The following is a 16,221-nucleotide window of genomic DNA, read 5'->3' as shown; positions in this document are numbered from 1 at the left end:
AATCTGTTCTGTGCTGACCTCTTGGAACAGATAGTGTTTTTATTTACACTTCACTTGTTAATTTTTGTTCTTAATACTCCAGCTTTCCGTTTCAGTCTCAAATTGCCTCCTAAATCCATGCAGTGCTATAGGTACCTCAAGAAATTGCTCTTGTCTCGAATCCTGAGGCATGCGGTGCACCAGCAGCACCACTGTGATTAAAATGCAGAATCCCAGGGTGTATTATGGGAAAGTGAAGGAAAGCGGGGTAACAAAGGTGAAATGTGGTCTTGTAATGATAGCTTAGCCTTATGCATGTAGAGCTTTCCTTAAGTTATTTATAACTTGGTTGCAACTCTGCATCTTTTTCTAATAGGCTTACAAAACCCGTCTGTCCTGCAGGTCAGCAGACACAACCTACAGATTTATCAAGTGACCCGCATGGCGGCGCTTCCCACTGAGCCGCACTTCTTCCCTTCACTCATTTCTCTCACCACAGCTTATCTGTTTTGCACACTCAGGAACAGCTTCTCCATGATTTATTGACCTGCAGACGTTTTTAAATATCAAAACAACATTTTAAAAGACTGATGTAATTTACAATCAGTGATGCAACGTGAGTGCCTGTCTTCCTACCACCCTTTTTCTTACACACGAGTGTATTTTTAGAGTGCACTCTCTCTCTCCCCCGAAACAGTAATTATAGTCTTTTGCTCATTTCTAAAAGCTGCTGCCAGCATCTTAATGTCTTTGGGCTTATATTAGTCTCCTCACAAGCATAAGTCACGTTCTCCCTCCTAATCTTCTCTGACATGAAAATTTGGTACATGAGTAACCGGCTTTTGAAGTAGAAATGAGCAAGTGAGGAGACTGACACGAGCCAACTCTATCCTGAAATGCTGCTTAAAATGCTTGTAATGCAGAAGCTATCTTAGCAATAGAGAGCCTCGAAGAAGCTTTCACACCCTTTGAACTTTTTCACAATTTTTCATGTCACAAACATAAATCACGGCGTGTCTTTTTATTTTCTTTTATTTTGGGGATTGAAAAACTCAAAGTGAAACACAACTGTGTAACGAAAGTAAAAATGATACCGTATGCAATAGAAAAAATCTAATTATGATAAAAAAAAATGTTGCAGGCATGGCAGGAGTAGTTTAAAGGAGGGTTTGGGTTATAAAACAATATCTAAAGCTTTCAACATTTCATAGAGCACTGCTAAGTCCATCAGCATTAAAGGATGGAAATTAAAGGGTATGGCGGATCTGCAACCTTACCACAAACATGGCTGTCCACTTAAACTGACCGAGGCAATAATCTGAGAAAAAGCCACAGTAAATCTGTTGAGGGTTAACCTTTGATCATATACTCCACAAATCCCACCTTTATGAGCGACATGAAGAAACTCATTGTTGAAAACAAGCCATAAGAGTCTGGAAGAAGATGCTCTAGTCATCTGACCAGCAAGGTTTGAATTGTGGCACAACTACAAAATGCTACATATGGAGGGATGCTAATCACACTGAACACATCATCCCCACCATTACATGTGGTGGTGGGAGTATTATAGTCTGGAGATACTTTTGTTAACTAGGGAAGGGAAAGGCTGTTCAGAGTTAATCAAAAGATGAACAGAACTAAAAACATGGCAATCGTGAAAGAAAACTTTTTAGAAGCTGCAAGAGACTTGTGACCAGGTTGGCAGTTCATCTTCCAGCAGGCCATCAGCCCTAGATCAAATCATACTAATGACTAAAAGCCATGTCCTAATTCTAATTGAGACAATATGTGGCAAGATGATGTTCACAGAGGCTCTCCGTCCCATTTGACTGAGATTGAGCTGTTTTGCAAAGACAAACCCTTCCAGGGTGTGTTGTTTTAAGTAGTTCTTGACATTAAATTGGATAATTTGAATAAAATATTTATATGGTAAAAGTTGTCTTGAGGAAGTCTTGCATTCTTCTTGGAATTCCTCACATGTGTCTCTGGCAGACCTCTGGTCAATTAAACCAATTACAGTAACTGAAACTTCAATTAATTCAGCGGTTATTTTATATTAACTCTGCATAATTATCCAGCCTGTGGTTATGATGGGCTTATTAAGTTGCAAATGACCCCAGATGAAACCTCGCTGCTTGTTTCCTGGCTTTCAAAGTGACCACTGGGAGGATTACTGTGTCAAGAAAAAAAAAAACTGTGCCATTTAGGATATGAACTTAGGTTTGCAGAAGAACCAAAGAGACAATAGACTCTCCCCAAACTATAAAATGGAGGGAAATTAGGAAAATGCAGGGCTCAGTAGAAATGTGGAAAAAATCAAATTATTATTGATTACATCTCCCACCTCTAATTTTTCATAGTAGTACTGTTTTTTCTTTTCATCTCATATAATTAAAATCAGAACAATTGGTTGATTAGTTTTTCTATACATTTTGTGGTGGTATTTAAAAAAAAAACAGGCCAATTTAAACAGGAAAACTTTGTAACTTTTAAGATTGAGTTGATATAATATTTGTTTTCACACCCAAAATGTTGCCCTTAATTAAAAAAAAAAATCTTAGTTTTTATTTTTTTATAACGTACGTAACGATAAAACAGTGATGAGAAAAGTGAAAGAATCTAAGAAATAAGCCAAAGTCTCACTGACTTGAAAGTCATGGAGTTTGAATATTATACTAGTCAGTTTGCAAGCGTGTTCATTTTTTTACTGTATATTAACTGGCAGCCATTCTGTGTTTTTAGGGATTTATTTATTTATTTTTGCTTTTATTCTTCCAAATTCTTTCATTGCATACTTATAGCCTACCTTTAAGTCAAATATACATTTATTGGTGTGATCTATGAAACATATTTTACATATTAAGTTAAAAACATTAAAGATCTGCAGCATCTCTTAAAATAAACCTACGTAATGTCTCGGTTTAAACACAATCACGTTTGACTGGTCACAATGTCGTAATGTCACTAAGTGAAACACCAAATCAAAAGCAAGGAAGCATTTTTTTTCAATCACTTTAACAATATATCTTTTATTTTTGTGAGTTTTGGACTGCAGGCTCTTTTGACTTATTTAGTTTTAAAGGACCCCGACAGATCCCATGAAATTAGTGTTTCTGCAGTTGTATACCAGGTGAACATACCAGACATCATGTCCCCACTTTAAATCTCTATTAAACAGTTTCTACAGGGTGTGCTGGTCACATAAAAACATCCTGGCATTATCAATAGAAGACAGTGACATATAAGTAGATGTCACAAGCAATATTAAAGACAGATTCTGATATGAAAATTGTGAAGTTATCCAATAACAGTTTCAATTGTGGTGAGTTTTGAAGAGAGCAGTATAGAACAGATCTGGGTTCAGTCTTGAATATAAAACTTTCACATGTAGAATGGCAAACATCTAGACAGAGTTTTACTACTGAATAGTTTAAAAGTTCATCTCTCGGGCTTATTGCAAGATTTGGGTTGATCAGGAAAAAAAGGTGAGCCTTCCGGTGAAGGTAAAAGAGCACATTGGAGGCTTATGAATAGATTTTGTGTACTATCTTTCTGCTTAATTTAGAATGGCAATAAACCTAAAACCTTCCATGATGCTGGATGCAGTTCTAAGGCGAATGCATGAGGTGATGTCTTGAAAGTAGACAATAAGTAGCTTGCAGATTATTCTAAAGTTGCTGTCAAGCTGTTTATCTCGCCTCAGGTTGATCTATCCAATCCTGCTTTCTACATGAGTCCATATGTGAAAAGACAAACCACATTTTAAACCCCATCATAAATAATCTGCCTGGTAAATGAAGAATGTTGAAGAATAATTATGCAACTTTCTCATCCAGTGAGTGATGCAACATTTGCATAGCACTCCTATAAATTATGCAGCAGTGCCACATATGTACTTATGTTTCTGAGTTGCAGAATTCTTGCAGAATTTTATGAAATATTTAAAAAATCTGTGATAGCCTAGCGTAGCGTTTTATACCACTGCGTTTGCTACAGGACCAATGCGTAGAAAGGTGATGGTGGTATGTTATTTACTTAAAACTGTATCTTCATACCTCCCACGGGTCCAAACATGCACATATTTCTACTCTAGTGTACTGTTGTGTCACTCACAGTCTGCTCCATCCTTGCACTTTTTTTTTTTTTTACAAAGCAGATCGATGCATTTCCATGTAGACATAAACCCGACCATCAGGTGTTAACAATTTGCATCTATTTTGCCTCCGGTTAGAGTCATCTTCACTTCATAATATGACCCTCTGTTTGTCATTGTTATTACTAGGTTTTTTGTTTACGTGTGTAATGTAATGTAAAACTTTCTTCTTTAACAAGTTTAAAATAAAATCAAAACAAATAAGCCAGCATATCAATATGACTTTCTGCCTCCAGCAAAGCAGTTACAGAGAGCTAGACAAAAAAAAAAAGAAAAAAATGTCCTCACAGCAAACTGAAAAGATTGAGATATTCTTCAAAACTGTGAGTGCAACATCTCACTACCGAAGCAGGAGGAGTCATGGTCTGATTGGTTCCCACAACAACAACAAAATATGATATGCAGATATTTGTCACAGGACCAGCACAGAAACAAGCACAACAAATATCAAAGCAAGTTCACTTTTACACCTAAGAGAGATTTGGACTGTCAGAGAAAACTGGAGTGCCCAAAAAACACTTATAAATGCTCAGAGGAGAGGATGTAAACTTAACAAAAAGACATTACTAACCTAAACTAGACTATAACTACAGGCTTGCTTCCCATTGACCTTCTAAGGCTGCGTAAAAGGAAAGAAAAACAAAAAAAACCACTATTACTGAGGATGTTAAAGGTCCCATTACATCACTGTATATGCCTGTGTAAATTCTCAGTTATCCGGGTCATTGCCACAGCAAACAGCCTAAATTGAAGGCAACCTGACTTTCGTTCAGTTCTTTCTGAAGACGTTTCGACACCTATCCAGAAGTCTTTGTCAATTCTGGTGGCTCACACTTGAGCAACCTGTAGTTGATGCACTGCTGTTATTAAGAACATGGAGGCCCATCCTCCTAATTCTAAGTCAGATGTAAATCAATGACCCACCCGTCACTGTCCTGGGTCGTTAGAAGCTATTGCTTGGAGTGAGAGGAGGACTTGGTCACCTGAATCATGATGAGACTGCTGATGTAATCTCTTTGGAATGTGCTATCACTGTATAAACCACTACATGTAGTTGATATTGCTGCATATGTAAATTATTCAAAGAATTTAATAAAAACAAATAACGTCATGTTGTTATTTTGTCAGGGCAAATGTCCCTCCTCTGTAACATGGTTGGTTGCTGTAATGATACGCAGCTCTCCCTAGTTGACTTCACTCTGATTGTCTACAACCATATTTGGAATCCCCCCTCCCCACCCCCCACCCCCCCCACCACGACACACACACACACACACACACACACACCCCTTTCCCCCTCCATCCACACCTCCCTTCTTGCCGCAAGACACTGTTACAAAGCCATTGTGGTTTTATAGCTGGTTGTGTTGCAGTTTGTTGGACAGTTTAAAGCCTTTGATCCACAGGCTTTAAACTGTCCAACAACATTTAAACTAGTGACGCGATTCAACACAGAGGGGCCGAAATACAAAGCCACATAGACCCCTCGTTACCCTGGGGTTCCACTGAAGGCAGAACCGTTGCAGGAGTGCTGCACTTTCTGCTAGGCATCCTTTCCACCGAGAGTGATTCTCAGAGGAGCGCCAGTGTGTGGTTAGACTCGGATCACTCGAGGATTGTATCATCACACAATAGTAGTCTACCTGTAGGCTTTAAATAAAATTAAAATTGTCGTCCATGTAATCAATTATCAATTGTGATCCCTTGGTGGATTGGTGCTGGAGCCGCAGTTAATGACATTGATGTCTCACAGTGAAATGTGATCTAAAGTCTGCAGTCTTTTACTTTATACTCAACTGGATCCACCTTGCTTTTCATCAACTGACTTCCCTCCATGAGGCCAATATGTAATTGAGTAGTAAAAAAAGTTATCTAAGCTACAGGTGATATTTATGACAAAGTCATGAGTTGATCAAGGAAAAAAAGGCTGGCAACGGGAATTTTGAAAAAAAAAAAACATTGCAAAAAGGAATTGTTTTACTGATGTAGACAAAAAAGTACCATACCATCAATTCACAAACACTTTTTCACTAAAGCAACAGTAAACGTCTTTGAACAAATGAAAAGCATGAAAAAAGATAAATGCAAAAGTAACAAAACTCAAGAATTTATCCCATGTTCAGCCTAGGACATCTGTCCTAATTCGAAAATGATTCACTCTGACCAGCAGCGTTAAAGTCTGTTAATCTAAAAAAATTGCAGTCTTTGAGGATCTTTGGTTTTAATGACCTCCAAATGAATATTCCTCAAGAAAACAAAATTTGTCATGATAACATTGTTCAGTTTCCTCTGCAAAGTCTGACCGTTATGATGTTTTTAGGGGTTTTCATCAAATAAATACAACATGTGAAAACAGGATAAAAAAATATTTCTAATTCTAAGAGCACTTTATAAGAGGAGTCCTAGTTTATGCCCATTGTTGCATTTTATTCATTATACTTTATTTGTTCTCTCATTTTAGTCTCACCTAAAATCTATTGTCTTTGATAATTGTCTTCCTTGATAAAACAGAGTAAAACAGTTATCTTGTGTGGAAGTATATGTACCCTTTTTGATTCAAAATTGGTTTAATGTTTTTTCAGGATTTAAATTTCTCCTCTTACTTGTTGCAACTGTTTTAAAAACATTAATGTTGAGGAGTTATTTTGAAAATAAAAAGAAAGCCACTGAGAAATCCTGTATTATTGTGCATTTCCACATGGGGCACCACACAGCATTGATGCTGTGTTCAGCCTGTTACAGATTTAAAAGGCTGAACAGGGCCTTTTGACTAGCACCTCCACTGATCTTACCGAGGCGTTTGTGCAACACTAGGTTTCCTGTCGGATGCGCTAATGCCAGCTTAGTCTGACCTCTGTGTTCGTGTGCAGTAAAGGACTGTTGTGGAGGTTTGGGAGTGTGGGTAGAAATTCCGGTATGCACCTTTAGTACCGGTCCATACCGGCCCACTTAAAGCACTGAACCTAAGTAGAAAGACAATCAGTTTTCTGATATGACCATTTTTGAGCCAATTGTCAAAGCTGACTGCCCCTGAGCAGGTGCTTTGGTATCAAGTTTGACATTAACATGGCCTCATCAGTGCAAAACAGACCATATTATACCCTCAAAACATTACATTGCATTTGTTGTCATGGCCCCTTTACCATAAAGATACCCAATTACTTTTAAATAGTTGTTTTCTTGGATGTATCTTTTCTAAATAGATCTTCAATTTATTTATTTTTCCTAAATTTCACCATATTTTCCTATTTTTCGTCCTGTAATTCTGGGCCCTCTTTCCATGCCGCCCTTCAGATGTAGAATCTTCTGATTGATTGACTGACAACCTGACCACTCCCCTTGAGATTTGCCCCTAATTCCTTTTAATGATCTTAAGTACTTTAAAAGGTTAATCAGCATGTTAATGAGCGGTGTCAGTGGGAAAAAAGTTAGTTGATCAATTAGAGGAGCTTTAACTGGCTTATGATTGATTAGCTGCTTCCTGTCAGCTGTCACTCATCTTTATTACTTTGTTAGTCAATGCACTTTAGCGGACTTGCACAGCGGGTGGTTCAAAAGGTTACTGGATCGTAAATCGCTCTTTATTTCTGAAAACGATTCAGATTTGTGCTGAAGTACCTCTGAAAAATTTCAGATCTCTTAAAACATGTCACATTTTGTCACATTACAACCATAAACTTCAATGTATCATTTTTGTGACACAGCACCACAATGCAGCCATTAACGGTAGTGGAAAATGATTAAAAATGGCCTGCAGAATTTGTTACCATACATTTGTTTTCAGTTATTTTTAATCCAGTACCCCTACATATAATCTACTCTTGCCAGTTGCCTTTAAAGATCACCTAGTTTGTTAAGGGTTGACATGTGTGTAATGTACTCTCTGTATAAACAACAGCTATTCTATGAAGACTTGTTTTCTTATTTTTATTTTGTGTGTGTATCTGCATGCTTCCATTTGCCTTTGCTGCTGGTGCACCTGAATTTCTCCACTGTGGGACAATTCGGGATATTTGTATTCCATTCTACTCTACAAAGGTATGAATATCTGAAAGGCAAGAGCAGCATTATTAAAAATAAATAAACAAAAAATCAGTCAAGAGGCCCATGGTAGCTGTGAAAGAGCCGCAGAAATCACAGATCAGGAGGGAAAATCCCTTGGCAGGACAACTTATTTATGCACCCCACAACGTTTATGGAAAAGCCATGCTTCGAGTTGACCACAATCTACATAGGTCAAACCGATGGGGATCAGATTAACTATATAGGGAATCAGATGAACTTTTTGGCATACATGGAAAAAGCTATCTGCAGAAAAAAACACTACATATCAGCCTGAACACGCAAATCTCACAATGAAACATTATGCTGGCAGGATCATATTGTGGGGAGGCTTTTGTTCAGCAGAGACAGGGAAGAAAACCTGTTAAGGCTAACTGAAGATTTGAGACCAGGGCAGTAGTTAAATTCTAGCAGGGCGTTGAACCTAAACATACAGCCAGAGATGCAAGAGAATGGCTTAGGAGCATATATGTGTGTCAAAATGACCTGGACAAAAGCCAAGATGTGAATCCAATTTAAAAAAGTCTATGGCAAGACCAGAAAAACAATAACAAAGTAGAAAACCGATTAAGCTACTTTGTAATGAATGGGCAAACATTATGGACCATACCCCAATAGACGTGCAGCTGTGTTGCAGGTCGAGGTTCTTGACAGCAGCCCGCCTGTGTACAAATCCACACCACGCTCTCAATTTAATTTTTGTAAAAAAAAAAAAAAAAAAAAAAAAAAAAAAAAAAATCTGAAAACCATCTATAATTTTACTTCAGTTCACTTGTGCAACATTTTCATAAAATTACAATAAAAAAACATCATAGTGTGAGTTTGTAACTTGGCAAAATATGAAAAAAAAATCATGGAAACATTTTAAATACTATTAAACATTTTTGGCTCATTTACCTTCTCTTGTTGCATTAAACCAACAGTTAGAAGCTTATTCACTGACTGCTTAAATGTTTGCTTTATTTTGTATAAAGCATTCTCCATGTTTACTAAGTTGACTTCCTTCAAAAAGTTATCCTATTTCTAATTTATTTTTTTGTATTTCTACTTGGGGTCAATTCCAGCAATGGCACCATATGTCTTTCTGGTCCACCACATTCTGCCTCTCTCCGAACTGAGACAGTGCAGCCCTTCAGCAGTGTGCGAGGGGTTAGTAAATATTCATGGCGAAGATTGCATTAAAACAAGTCCAAATTTGACTCTAAATGAACAAATCTGCCTTGGCAGGTTAAGTTTATAAGACATCGCTATCAGACCTCAGAGGGACACATTTGGCTCTAGGTTCTGCCAGACTGTTTTCCTTCTGTAGTGTTGTGCATGTGTGTATTTGGTTGTGCATGTGTGCGCTTGTCTGTGTTTCAGGTCTGGCAATTTAGCTCATGATGAAATATATATATATATATATATATATATATATATATATATATATATATATATATATATATATATATATATATATATATATATATATATATATATATATAAACCCCCTGCCTCTGCTGCGGCCCAAATTATAAAGTTCTGAATTAATAATAATCTCACAATGATTTATGTCCAAGTTTGTGGAAGAAGGGCAGTGGGGTTAGCGACTAAAAAAAAACCAAAGCACTTCAACAACAAAACAGCAGATTAAAAGAAAGCGAGGAGGAGGTAAAACAGTAGGGAGAAATGATTAATAGGCCTTGAGAAGAGAGACAGACAGCCAGAGAGCAATGGGGAGTTTAAGGGGACAAGTCATTTGGCAAGATGTTTTGGCAAAATATTAATATTAAAGAATTTATAATGTCCTGCTGTTATGAATAGCTTCTGTTAGCCAGTTTAGAGGGGAAAAGAGCTGCATTTGTGTGTGGAGGCACTCTCATTTGTGCCGAGGCTGCGTTGCGTTCACGGTTCTTGGACACAGGACCAGAGCTTCGCTCTCAAACTGGTCCGTTTGGTAAATAAAAGCCCGCAGCTCTTGAGCACAGCTAAAGCAAATCTACCAATTATTTTTAATTGTCATTTAAAGGCTTAATTGATGCTTCAAAATATTTCCTGCTGCCAGGGTTTTAAGACATGCCATAGGCATTATGTTGATAGACCTAAATTGAGGGAATTAACCATTTTAATTCAAATATCTCTCCCCCCAGGGACAGTGTGTTCTTCAGAAAGGGTGAAATCACTTCTATTTATACCATTTAACTCTTGTTCACAATACATTTGGCAGCCGTTCTCATTGTTTTAGAAAATAGAAATCAAAATGAAATGAAAAACGTAAGGTTACCAGAGCTTAACCTGTCTTTGTTCCTGCCTTACATGCAATATTCATATAATTAATGTATTTTCTTTGTCACTAAAATATTTTAGCTGTGATAACGTTAATTATGTTACTGTACTTCATGGTCTTGCTCCGAGCTACAAACAACCATAGCCAGCATGTGTCTATTACTATGCTTAATGAAAGCTTAGCAGTAGTAACATAAACCTCAGGGAACATGTGTATGTGTAAGATTCTGTTTGGCGGTCAAATATTTGAATAAAACATACAAAAAAATCCTATTTTATTACTTTTACAGGTATTTACACAGTGTCTCTAGTTTAAGGGTTCCCAAAATGTTTCAAACAGGTACCACCTCAGTAAGATTCCCAAGTACTAACATACTCAGGGGCATCACCATGGGGCTATTTCAGTTTGTTGAGCTTTGTGAAGTTTCTTTCCATCAGGATTGGAGTTTTGTTTTAAGGAGCTCCATTTTGTTGAAGGGAGTGGTGGAAAAGTGGTTAGAGTGGGGCACTTGCATCCAAGGAGGGCACAGTTTCTTGGCTTCAAATGCCACAGACTGTTGCTCTGGGTCCCTGAATAAGACCCTTAACCCCAGAATGCTCCTGGGGTGCCACACAGTGGCAGCCCACTACTGTTCCCTAATAGATGGGTTAAAAGCAGAGGACACATATCATTGGAATGTATGGCTGTGTTTTCATCAACTATTTTAATGCACATTTTGAAATATGGCATCAGAAAATGTTGATGGAAACATCAACATTTTAACTGACTCACTAAACTCCGCAAAAACAATTTTTACCCTCGCTCGAGGAGGTTTTTGGCTGTTTCGAAAAAGTTTTTTTGACTTTTTTTTTAAATGTGCTAAAGAGAAGATGGAAACAGATTTGTTGAATAAGTTCTGATGTAGCGAACATTTACCCCGTATCACCGATCAGCCATTTCTGTTGCCAGCGTCTTCCTGAACGTTGTCATAATGCTCAAAAACGGTATGTGTGGACCGACAGAGATTCAAACAATTCTTAGGTCGTTTTCTCACCTGACAGCCTGGCAGACTCAGTTTAGCTGGGGACCAAATTAAACATTTTCAGCAGGTGTGTTTTGCTTTCATGCTAACCTTGTCAAACGAACCAAACGTTATGACCAACCTGTTCAATTCTTTGCCGTTGGTGGTGCTGTGATGACGCTGCACCAAGAAACACAGAAGCAAAGAGGTTGGTCAGCAACACAGCAGACCTTCCTTTTCCATGAAAAGTTTAACTGAATTTAATGGCAACAGATTTTAGCCATGTGATTGCAATGCCGTCTTTTGGCAAGTGTGCCAGTCAAGCACAATTCCACAGAGGAATCATCAGCAGGACCAGAGGATGAGGCAGAGGACCAGCAGGGGCGCATGCAGCTTAATTGAGCTGATGTCAGGCTTACACAAACGTTGAGCAAGGTATTTATAATATCTGTGTTCATTAGTATTATTGCTCAGTTACAATTGTGTTTACCCTGTGCTGCCACATCCTGCTTTTTGAGCGGCCTTTGGTCCGCTTGGTATTCCCAAATGTATTCGAACCTCTCCAGAGTTCAGTTCCACCCAGCCGAGACCTAGGTGTTGAGTCGGACCTGAGTTCGCTTTTTGGGTCTGCAAAATAGTTCAATGGCACATTCTCAACTCCCCAAATGAACCAAACTCTCTGAGCAAATGAACCAGGGTCTGATTAAAGTGGACTAAACAGGGCTGGTGTGAATGCAACCATAATCTCATCCATGAAAACAAAAAAAAAAGCAACACATTCATTAAAACTTTGCTCCATTACTGATCTGTGGTCCGTGCTAGTTTCTAACATCTACTTCTTGTTTATTACAGCGTAATATCAACATATGACAACATACATTTTCTACAAACCAGTAGTGATTAAAATTTTCCTTTTTGCAACATTTTAACAATTTGCACAAACGTCGAATGACAATTGGATGGAAACACCCTAACCCTTCTGTTGCCTGTTGTTGTTTTGTTGTCAGCGTGTACTGATAACACCCATGACTGTAGGGCAGAAAATGTTGTTTTCTTTTGCATGTTTCCCATTAAAATAGCTGGTATGTACGTAGTGTTAGAATTGTTTTCAAAGTATTGCCACTGTTTGTGATATCTAGAGTGTCGGGTGTTGGACCAAAATGCTGACACGAGCTGGGCAGCCGCATGATGAGTTTAAAAACGGTTAATGAAGGCACGCATTTAACTTACAAAAACGACCAGCAGGGGATTCACATGAAGCAAGAAGTCAAACAGGTGGAGACAAATGGAGGATATCACAGCAGAGGATACAACAACTAAAGAATGTAACCAGCAGTTTAATTAGAGGGAATGAACAGAGATGCAAGTGGGAGCGCAGATGAAGGCAATTAATCAATAACTAAAAGTGACAGGTGAAATCTAACAGAAAAAATCTAACAAAAACTACTAACTAAATCATACGATAAAACACTGTTGGATGAATAACTAAAGCAGACATGATCCAATAGCAACAAAATCCATACACAAACACCCAAGGATCATGACACTCGTGTTGGAGAGTGTTGGAGATTTTCTTTACATGGGAATTTTGTTTGTTGTATGGTTGTGTCTGTCATGCTTCTAGATGTTTTAAGCTTTTTAGTTAGAGCTGTGAATATGGATATGAACTAGTTTAGTTAAGGAGCTTTTTTAGAGCATTCATGTCCTTTATTATGAAGATAAACATGCATCTGCCTTACATCAATAGCTTGTTTTCTTGTCTTCCCATGTTGATAGGTTGCTACGAGAAATTATGAAAGCATCTAATCAGATTAATCGGTCGATTTTTCTCAATATTTTGCATGACGTTAATGCACAAAAAACTAAAAGGGCAATATACAGCTCTTTTTTCAGGGTATTCCTATCATCATATCAAATGTATTACTATTGTTTTAAAAATTGATTGCAAATGTATTATACAAAATCAAAATGGAAAATATTCTGAATCAAAAAGAGCCAGTTGTAAGGATTTGGGCATCTGGTGAAGATGCCCTCTGATCGACTTCCGAGGGACGTGTTTTGGAAATGTCCCACTGGGAGGAAGCCTCAGGGCAGACCCAGGAGTCGCTGAAGAGATCACGTCTCACAGCTGGCTGGGGAATGCCTTGGAGTCCCCCAGAGGAGGTCAATGCGGAGAGTAAAGTCTGACAATTTCTAAGTGGTAGACTGCTTGGCAGGACGTGTGGAAGGAGGGATTGAAGGATGGATGGATGGTAAATCTACCACCATGGAGCGAGTCCTTTTAATTGACTTTTCCCCTAAACCTAAAGGTGTCATATTCACAAAGCTTTTGTAAGAAACAGTTCAGAATGCCTAAATTTCTTCCCTAACACGGACTAATCTGAACCAATATAGAATTCTTCATGAACCATCAAATAATAACTGAGGTGGGATCTCCATATGTCGAGATCAAAGCACAGGGATAATTGCCTTCCTGAGTGAACGTTAGTTAGAAGCTGTAATTACAGCTTGATACCTAAAGGCATTTTCGACACAGCTAATCAGATTGGACTGTTAAGAATTGAAGTGCAATCGTTTTTTACTTCTGCAAATCCCGTTTTTAGATCAGACTTGTGTTTACTAAGTTTGGAGCAATGACAGAAGCCTTTCAGATTCACAGCTACTTGGAGATTGGTGGAAAAAGCAGTAAAATATAAGGGAATGTCTTGTGTATTTCTCAAACTCCCATTTCAGTGTAATGCATAGTGAATGAGGCAGCATAGGTTGATGTTGCATTTTCTTGTGAGACAGTATCCTCTCACGAAAGAATGCAAGATTCCCATTTACTTGGTCTATTAAACTTATTCAAAATTGAAATCATGTAACCCTGGCAAAAAGGAGGTTACCCTTTGTTTTTTTTTACTGAAACAAAATCATTTTGATTCTGCATCTCCTATTTGCTCAGCGAAGCAACCTCTAGTGAGCTGCAGTCATTCATATAGCCTCTAGCAAGAAATACATGTGTTGAGTGCAAATGCATGAAGGTCAATTATGGTATGACTTTGGCTTGAATCACTTGATGCACACTGACCTGAAAAGCTTTTTTCTCCGAATCAATCAAATGGGGTAACTTTAGAAGTGAAGATGTAGCTTCACAGGCTCTATAAAATCACCCTTTCTAATATTGAAATATTGAAAATAAATGCTGAGCAAGGTTGGCCTTATACATGGACATTTATGGTTTTAAAGGTGGACACATTAAGACATTTTATGAAAGATACAGCAGTCCTTCTTATCATCTTTAACATAAAGTAAATTCAGATCCAATTTATTTTAGTAGATTTTACCAAAGTGAACACACACCAAAACAGTCAAAGAAAACTGATGATATTTTCCATAATATTTCACTTTAGAAGGGTTTCATGTTGTTTGCACAACAGGAGGGAAGATGGTTCTTTAAAATAACTTAAAGAAAATAAATATGGGTATATGACAGATGATACACACTGATCATGGATCACATTATGACCACCTTTTTTATACTCTTTGCTGCCAAAAACAGCCCTGACCCATTGAGCCCTGAATCTGTGGTGTATCTGATACCAAGATATTTGGAACAAATATTTTCAGTTCTGTAAGTTAGCAGGTGAGGGACCCATGAATCAAACTTTGTGTTCTGTATATCCCATAGATGCTCAGTAGGATTGAGATGTGGGAGGTTCGGTGGCCAGGTTGACACATCTGACTTGTTGTTGTACTAACAAAACTATTTCCTGAAATGGTTTTGCTTTGTGGCAAGGCACGTTATCCTGTTAAAAGACACCGCGGCCATCAAGAAATACATAAAATACATGGAACGGATATTCATGGCCAACAACAATGCTGAAATATGTGGTATGCCAAAATAACATAATGTGGATGGCAGGACCCAAAGTTTCCAGAACATTGCCCAAAGCATCGTACTGTCTCTGCTTGAATGAAAAAAGAGAATTCCTCACAGAAAACCATCTTGTTGCATTTTTCTGTGGTCCAGTTTTGATTTACACATGGTCATGTTGGTGCTTTTGGGGGTGGCCAATTTTCAGCCTGATCATTAATGTATTAGTTTTGATACATATACTATGTGTGTGTTTATTTCCTAGATTTAAAGAGAAGCAAAACTTATTATTCATTTGCTGGCATTGTATTCAGTCACTTAGCAAGATTTCTATGTTCGGACAATATATTCTATTTATGCTCCAGGTTTATAGTGAAATGAAACGGGTACATTGTCAACACCAGGCCCCCACAAAATATGCAAAAATTGTCTTCTTAGTCTATTGCTGCCCTTGATTAATTCATGATGATAAAAAACAATTATTGTTTTTGCCAAATTAGACTGATAATATGAATATAGCAAGTACTAAATACATTTATGCTTATTTTGCTCTAATGCAAATTGGTGTCAAGAGCCTTAATAGCAACTGAAAAAAGTAATTGAACAGATTTAACAGTCTATGACATGTAAATTATTGTATTCATGCTGCAATTGCTAAACATTGTTTTGAAACTGAATTTCGAACAAAGTTTCTGTACAATCCGTTCTGAGCGACAGTAAATATGTCCAGACAAATTTACTCACGACATTTGAAAGACAGCTTAAAACTGTAAAATCCCAACTGGATGTTGTTCACACTCTGGCTACTAAAAGTATTTCCAATACAATCCTTGCCAAGTGTCGAATATGCATGAACAGGTACCACTGCTGTTAAAGCTGGAGGCAGTTTGAGGTGATTTTGAATA

At 37.7% G+C, this 16,221-nt stretch overlaps 1 protein-coding gene across 1 annotated transcript in view; it reads left to right on the top strand.

The window, feature by feature from the left end:
- LOC118558589 (CUB and sushi domain-containing protein 3-like) overlaps positions 1 to 16,221 on the top strand; it is a gene marked incomplete at its 3' end in the record, with an annotated part of 433,060 nt that overhangs the window by 356,444 nt on the left and 60,395 nt on the right. The gene's annotated exons all lie outside the window — the stretch shown is intronic.

The sequence above is a fragment of the Fundulus heteroclitus genome, unplaced genomic scaffold, assembly GCF_011125445.2.
Source record: "Fundulus heteroclitus isolate FHET01 unplaced genomic scaffold, MU-UCD_Fhet_4.1 scaffold_131, whole genome shotgun sequence".
Lineage (NCBI taxonomy): Eukaryota > Metazoa > Chordata > Actinopteri > Cyprinodontiformes > Fundulidae > Fundulus > Fundulus heteroclitus.
This window is presented reverse-complemented; position numbering and strand designations above follow the sequence as displayed.